At 38.7% G+C, this 8,330-nt stretch overlaps 1 pseudogene; it reads right to left on the reverse strand.

Moving 5' to 3' along the window:
* Positions 1–7,406: 7,406 nt before the first annotated feature.
* Positions 7,407–7,566, reverse strand: LOC118596594 (annotated as a pseudogene).
* Between the last annotated feature and the right edge of the window lie 764 nt (positions 7,567–8,330).

An 8,330-nucleotide genomic window follows, 5' to 3' on the forward strand; every position in this document is an offset into this window, starting at 1 on the left:
GTGAGCTTTCTGAATTATAAATCAACATCTCTCACGTCTATTCTCAGTGCCTGCAGTGGCCTGGTTTTATTGACTATCTGAGTCTGAGTTCCTTCTTTTAATTTAAAATTTTAATATATATTTTTTACAAATTTCACATGTAAGTATCACTTTTAAATCATTTCCCTCTTTTCTGCCCCCACTTCCAATTCCTTTCACATCCTTTCTTCCTCTCATATTTGAGACCTCTTATTCTTTATTATCATTACATAATATATATCGCTCTCAACATGACTGGAAAAGACCCACCTAGACTGGTGCTCTGTTCCCTCCCCCCAGCCCAGCACATGCTCTTCACTGCTTTCTAACCTGTAGAACATATTCTCCCTTAGCGCTCTGCCACGAGCTGCTTCTCTGCCTTGTCCTTGTCTCGTTCATCATGTTTCAACATGACCAACTCCCTCACAGGCATCAACTTTTCCTTACATGTCACATGCTTTGCTTGTAAAGACCCCTTGCAACCACCTGAGAACGCTCTTTTCTTAACACCTCCTAAATATGTTTTATAATATAATTTATTTAATCTTTTGTTTTGTCTGCCAGGCTAGAATGTAAACTTCGTAAATGTAGAATTCTTTACCTGTTTTGTTTACTGACACATTGTAAGCTGCTAGAATAGTGCTTGACAGGTTTTTTTTTTAGTCTGAATAACTATGTATCACAGGAATGAATAGGCCACTTTCATAATGCATTAAGCTAGAGAACAAATTAAAATCATCACATGACTTTTTTTTATTACATAGAACATTTTGAGACACCCTGAAACACCTTCTTTTTGACATTCCAAGCACAACCCCTGGTGTAGGGAAGGGAGAAGGGCAGGGGCTTGGCAGGAAGGCGGGCACTGCAGCATCATTCAGCCCTAACACTCACCATTGGCACAGGCTTGGACAAGATCCTACTCCACAGGTCAAGACTCTTAACGCCCTTTTATCCATGAAACATAAGTGACACACAGCACAGTGTTCTTGTGTCTCACAGATGTATAATTTTTAATTACAGTTGCAGTCTTGAAAATTACGTATTGGACTAGGACTAGTGTGTCCTAGTCCTTTTCTTTCCATCATGTACTACTGATCAAGCATCCATTTTTAATTTTTTGAAATTAGAATATAGTTACATCATTTCCCACCCCCTTTCTTCCCTCCAACACCTCCCCATGTTGAGCAAGGTCCAAACTCACTACCTAGTTCTCTTTCAAATTGATGACCTCAAGACCCCTTTTGGTTTGTTTTTTTGTTTTTGTTTTTGAGACAGAGTTTCTCTGTGTAGCCTCAGCTGTCCTGAAACTAGATATGTAGACCATGCTGGTTATGATTAAAGTGTTGGGATCAAAGGTATGTGCCACCAGCACCCAGCTTCATGACCTCTTTTTAAAAATTTTTGTTGTTGGTGTTAGTGGTGATGATGGTGGTGGTGGTGGTGGTGGTGGTGGTGGTGGTGGTGGTGATGGTGGTGGTGGTGTGGTGTGTGTTCCAAAATATACAAATTCAGCCTGTTCAGTCCATACAAAGTTATTTGCATATGTGTGTTTTTAGAGCTGAACATAGTATTAGAAAAAAAACTGTTTGTACATCACTCCTGCACACGTGGGATTACCCTGCCCTGATGGTCACTGCTGTGTTTCAAAGGTGTCATGGCTGGGTAGGACTGTTGGTTACGTCCCTCCTTTAGAAGCTTACATGGTGCCACCTAGTACCATTAAACTAGTCTTCAGGAAGGATTCTTTCAGGTCAGATCTAGCTCAGATCCTCGGGGTCCTGTGTCCAAAGAGTATGATGCCTTCAGCAGTAGGAACCTCCACCTCTGGGGAGCAACCAGGGGCAGCAGCAGCAAAGTGGGATACTTTGGGGGTCTTTGGACAGCCCTGACCAACCACTCAAAGCAGAGCTTCTCTAGCCTTGTGTTGGAGTTTTTGTTAGGTAACCTGCGACTCTTGGGAGAGCATTTTCAGCCCAGATCTACTATCCAGCTTGCTTCATTCACACTCCAAAAATGCTCTTGCACAGAACAACGCCTAGTTTAATTCTCTAATTGTTTATAGAGCTCATATCAAAAGCCCTCCTCTTCCTCCTTTGATATAATTCTCCCATTACCATTTTCTGACATGAAATTGTAGTAAAATGCTGAATTAATAAATAAATAGCTTAAAATTTATCTATGGGTGTCTGGGAGTTACTAGTGAACAGTCTGAAAGTACAATTCAGAATACAAAAGGGTTTTCCTTTTTTTTTTTTTTTTTTTTTGATATGAAGCATGACACATGGCCTGACCCAAAAGAGAGAGACATTTCAAAACAAATGAGCAAGGAAATATTTGTTCTACACAAAGTATTCTTTAAGTTGACCAAATAATTTTCTCTCACTGAAGTTAGGTTTTAATCACATCAGTTGTTCAAAAAATAAAATACACAAAGATTTTATTAGGAAGAAGACGATTCTCATATAAGCATTCTATCCTAATTTATTAATTACATAATAATGTTGACAGAAAAATGCACAAATTTACTTCAACCCACTTACTATTTGGAAAAATAGTTCATAAATATTCTCCATTGTTTCCCAATTTTGCTAATACTTGTGAACCTGGAATAACTATAAATAATAGTTAAGTTGTAGGGAAGGAGCTGCTATCCAGATTTGAAGGATGACTTTATTTCTCTTTGTATCAATAGAGGCAAAATGAGAGTTCATGTTTCTGACGGTAACATGTACATTTTATTTCCTTTGGATACAGCATCTAATATTCAAAAATTGGAATAATTCTTGGGATGATGGTGTTGTATATGGTTTAAAGCTTACAAAAACCTTAAAGGCCGGGTAGAGAAACAAACATAGACACAACTGGACTGTGGGGGAGGGGCTTTGCCAAAGTTATGCAAAAACTTTCAAGGCATAACCAAAGTTACATAAGAAAGTGTATATGAAGTGTGTGTGTGTGTGTACATTTGTATGTCAACGTTCTTAGAAATTAGACAGGTACCTGATAGGATAATGCCTACTTTATTAGGCTCACAGATGGTGTTGGTGCATATTAACAAGCTCCTATTAGAAATGATTATTCAATCTGATGTTAAAAGCATGGGCATACTTCGTTCCTTCTGTGACTACTGGAAAACACTAACTAGTTCATGCATCTGTTTGGGGCAAACATGTAAAATAGTTATAACTTTATGTTCTCTCAAGACCCTGTCCCTCTTCTGCTTTTTTCCCATCACTTCATCACTGACTCCACCTGAAATCTTCAACACAAGTAGTATCAAACGTCAAAACAATGCAAGATGTACGTGAAATAAATATATAATATTTAAATCAAGCCTGGAGAATTTTTATATTTGAGCCAAGTATTATTGGGGAGACACTATCCCAGGTCACCAAAAGCTGCCTAGCTAGTCATCTGTCACCCATCCTGCCTAATGTGGCATGTCCCTCAAGCTTTCTGGACATTCCTTAATGCTAACCTGGACATCCTCTATGCCTCATGAATTATGCAAGAGATAAAGATGAAGAATGTAAAACTAACTTGTATACTTAGACTATCGAAGTATAAGTACTTAAGAGAATGTGTAGATTTCTTTCTTGGTTGACTTGAAACAATGTGAAAATAATTTTAGCCTTAGAAAAATCAGCATTCTGATCGTTGCTTGATAATTTAGTAAATATGAGGCTTTGACTAAGTCATTTCATTTTCTTGGATGTCCAGACTCCTCATTCAAAGCATAGAGGTAGTAATAGCAAATAGGCTTGTCATAGAAGTTGAATAGCAGCAATAAACCCCTAGCTAGCACAACGCCTAGTATACTATAGGCAGTAGAGAAATGTTAATCAAACCCAATGCCTTTTTCTAAAATAAAAGAACTGTTAACACTTTTATTTAGTATGGATTTGACTTCTTAGCAATGTGCTGTAGCAAATATATTACCTAATTGTCTTACCTGAAAAATAGTGCCATATAAATGCTAATTTAATCACCACAGAGCATACACTCCATCAGTATGTGCTGCCCACATCTTTCTTTCTTAAAGCTCTGGACAGCAGTTTCTCCTAAAATGAGTAAAATAACTCAATTCTGAACTTTTTCTTTCATGATAAGAACAGCTCATTTGGTCAAATGACTCAGTGAGTTTTCACAATGAGATAAAATGTAGGATTCTCAAGTCCAATTCTTCAAAGCTGAAAGAAAGGTATTGTTTTTCTTAAATGTTTGTAAAACATTTATGTGTGTGTGTGTGTGTGTGTGTATACATACATATATATATATATTTGTTTGCCTTATTTTATTGACAGTGGACTATCATGAGCGTTTCATGATAGAGAACAGAAAACCCAGATGAAGACCACCCTGCTGTCTTGCTCTTCTTCTATTTCTCAGTGAGTGTGTTTGTGGTCTTGAAATATGTGAGCTTACTATTTTTCTAAATCTTTATATGTTTTGTCACTTCCTATAAAAAATTAGACCTCACATCTGTTTCTGTTTTGAGAATACATCTCATTTTTTTTTTTTTTATTTTTACAGATACATGAAAACCAAAACAGGAAGGAGTCAGAAATCTGTACAGAGAATCTGATGTGTGGGGTGGAAGCAGGATGTGGTCTAAGAAGATTCCAGTAGATCCTTGATCTGGTGGAGCCTTAGAAGACCCTTCCCAGGGGCGCCTCACTGCTCCATTCAGGGCAGTTTAGTTATGCGGACATCACACCTTCTCCATCAGGGAAACTTATCAACACTTCAATGCGAACTCAGTGAATAAGCTACTGTTATCTCATGCCCCCAAACCAACATAGCTTAATGCTAATTCATTTCAAATTAGTGGACATTTGCTGAAGGGTCATCTCATTACTTCTGCTTTGAAGACAAGAGAATTTCTGTTTCAAACAGCCTTCAAGGTTAGAATGATGGAACAAGACATAGATTTCATGTGACAGAATGTCCACAGTACAGCTCCAAGGGTGGCCACTGCAGGCAAGTGAAGAGTGTGGCAGAGAAAGGTGCTTTTGATCAAAACTCCTCAAGGGATAAGGTCCCAGTATGCCTGCCTACCCCTTCACTGAAGCCAATTTACTGAACTGCACTTGCACTAGGGTATAATATTCTTGTCTTTGTACCCTGAGATAGCAGATTCATGTAAGTCCAGTATCATTGTTGTGGGAAAATCTGATAATTTAGCATGGTTGGCTATAAAACAAAATTTGTTTTTAAAAAAATAAATGACATTAACCCACCACCACCATTATTGGCCTGTTTATACCTCACAGAATTCTCAGAGTCAAGACCAGAGAATTCCATTTTGTCAATTCCAAAACCCCAGAGCAGCGACTCTTACATGTCAATCTGCTCTCACATCCTTCAGCTGAATAGTTGGTAGCAGGGACAGTGAATTTCACCCTGTAAATCCTCACCACTTTGAGAATCCATGGTCCTGGTGAATACGCTAACGCAATAACTATATGTCAAACTCTGTATAGGACCTGATATGATCTATAGAGGACTGCTGCTATTTTTTAAATGTTACCATTTTCCAAATGATTTTTACATGGTATAGAAAATTACCCTATGAGCAGGAAAAAATGATTAGAGTTTAGGCTTTGAAATTAGATTTTTTTTTTTCACAATAGTGGTGAAGTATACAGAAAAAGGATACTGCTTTTTCAGGCCACTACATGATAGATCCAATAATGTAATACTGTGCCTATTTTACATCTGAGTTTCCCAACAGCCAAAATAACTAGAAAACCTGATAGAGGCAGAACTCTAATCTCAATATATATTTTTCTTACACACACACACACACACACACACACACACACACACACACATATGAAAAAAGAAAGGGTAATTTTGTTTTGTTTTGTTTTTTTTTAGTCAATGAACTCTAAGAAGAATTTTCAGAGAGACACTACATGAATTACACTAATTAATATAAAAGTACTTTCTCATGGCCTTGTAAATCATTCTCTAAATGGATGTGTCTTTCCCATCTCTCTGGGAAAACCAAAGAAACAATATTAACATTAACTCAGCAAACCCATGTAGGTAGAAGATTAGCATAACTCTGCATGAAAAAACCTGGGACTTGAGCCTACTGGATATATAACCTCAGAGGCACAAGCAATGCTGGAAACACATAGAAATATAACATATTTTCCAATTGTGTTTAAATGATAATCTCTGTAAAAGCGATAATAAAAACCTTAAACTTCACATTGGTACTATCTAGTGATAGCATTATAAACCACTGAGCGTATTTTTCCAGGTCTGCATGTGGATTTGGGAGGAACTTATCTCCTTTTGGGTACCAATCTCAGTTTTTCCACTTCATTAATTTTCCATTTCAGTTAACAGTGAGAATACATTTAAATTTGCCTGGTTGCCCCTAAAATACTTACATCTAAAGTAGGATCTGAATAAAGAAAGTTCATTGCATTTGATTGTCTGGAGTTTTTCAATGATGAGCTACATTTGCTGAAAGGACATGGGTAGTAGTTCATCAGCATGTTCTAATTCTAATTATGTCTGGTTATTCAGGGAATCTGGTGGCAATGTGCACAGAAAGTCCCTAGACACAGATGACCTTTCCCACCCATCCTGGTCAAAGCTGGGAAGATAGTTCTTCTCAATCATTGAGCTGAATGACTTTTGGCAAGTGATGCTAACAGGGAGTCTCAACTGCAGGCAAGTTAATCCAGGCCCTGGCTGGTGGGGGAAGGACCCCTCACAGGAGTTTGTGATTAAGAAACTGGATTCAGAGCAAAAAGGGGTGGGACAGGCAATGGGCCAAGATTGAAGTAGGAACTAGGTGGAGAGCTGTTTACTGGATAGGGTCCATCCCCCAAAGAACATGAATCAGGGGCAGTGATGACCAGGGTCTGGCTCTCAGACTGCCCTTAAATGGGAGCAATTAGCTCATCTGAGAATAAAGTTCACATTCCAGCAGTCCTGAGAGAGGAAGGAACTCCCCACTGTCTGTGTTAATGCTGCGTTTTAGAGTAGCCTTTTCAGAAGGGTGTAATTTACTCAAGGGAGATAGCCTACTCATGTCTGAATCTGCACTGTTTGGTACAGCATCTGGGACAATTAAAGGAAACACTTTTGGAGATGTTGAACACCCCTCGTGAATGGTCATGAGCAGCTACTCTGTATTATCTTAACCTAAGCAAGAAGGGCCCTTCTGCATGCCTGCCCCTCATTGGGGTGGTGTTGCTTCGGATCAGGGAGAATGTTTTTCACATTCAACCATGTTATAGACACCTGGGCCCTGGAAATCTCTTCTCAGATAGCTGCAACTATACTTGTGGAACTTGGACTGACCTTTCTGAAGGTCTAATTTGAGATTTCTCCAGAGCTGTCTTTGTTTGCGCCCCTATTCCATAGGGATCACTGTTTTCAAGGATTATGAATGGGACACTTACAAGTAGATCAGGGTATCCATATGGAAATTCATAGGAATCCTTGAGATTTGGCATGGAGCTGAGAGTTCAAGGAGATCAGATACTACACTTGATCTTAGCCAAAAGGCCAAGAAGCGATTCGAAGGAGAAACACTGCAGTCTGCAGGCCTGGACCTTCCCTCACTCCCATGCAGTCACACTGCAGCAGAGACTCAGAAGACACTAGTTCTATAGCAAGCCTGGCCTTCCGGCTCATTACCCAGGAACATCTATCAAGGTAGGCGGCCATGCTGTTTTACTTAATGTCATTTTCTCTTCATTTATTACACATACATATTTGCAGTTTCTACTTGGACCCTTGTCTACAATCACTCAGAGAGAGGCTGGAGCAAGTTCACATTGCTGGAGAAATGTTTCTTTCTGACTACTGTTTCTATAAAGTGTTGAATGCCAAGCACTAGAGCGGACTGTTCCTAAGTGAGCACTGGCCCGAGATGTCAACAAATCCAGAGGGATCTTCCTGGGTTCTATAGCTCTCTGATGTCACGCATATATTCCTGTTAGTGAGCTCTCAGCCTGGGAAAGAGCATAGCTTATCCCAGTTCCTACCGTGTTTTTTCTTTCCTGTTTTGGGTAGTTCCATTGCCACCCTGACATCCAACAGAGCAGTAGAGGAAATACAAAATTTACAAAAAATATACAAAGAATAATTTCAGGGTATTAAAGTCCTCTGTCACGTAATGGGCAAGTATTGGGATGATAAAAACAAGACATTTTGTTGTTATATTTTGATTTCTAGGAAAAGCTTTAGGCAAAACTTGATTAAAGATTGATTTTAGGAGCAACAGCCAATATCTAACAGAAGTTAAATTCATATTTAGAAAATCATATACTAGAGAAATC

The sequence above is a fragment of the Onychomys torridus genome, chromosome 15 (genome assembly GCF_903995425.1).
Source record: "Onychomys torridus chromosome 15, mOncTor1.1, whole genome shotgun sequence".
Lineage (NCBI taxonomy): Eukaryota > Metazoa > Chordata > Mammalia > Rodentia > Cricetidae > Onychomys > Onychomys torridus.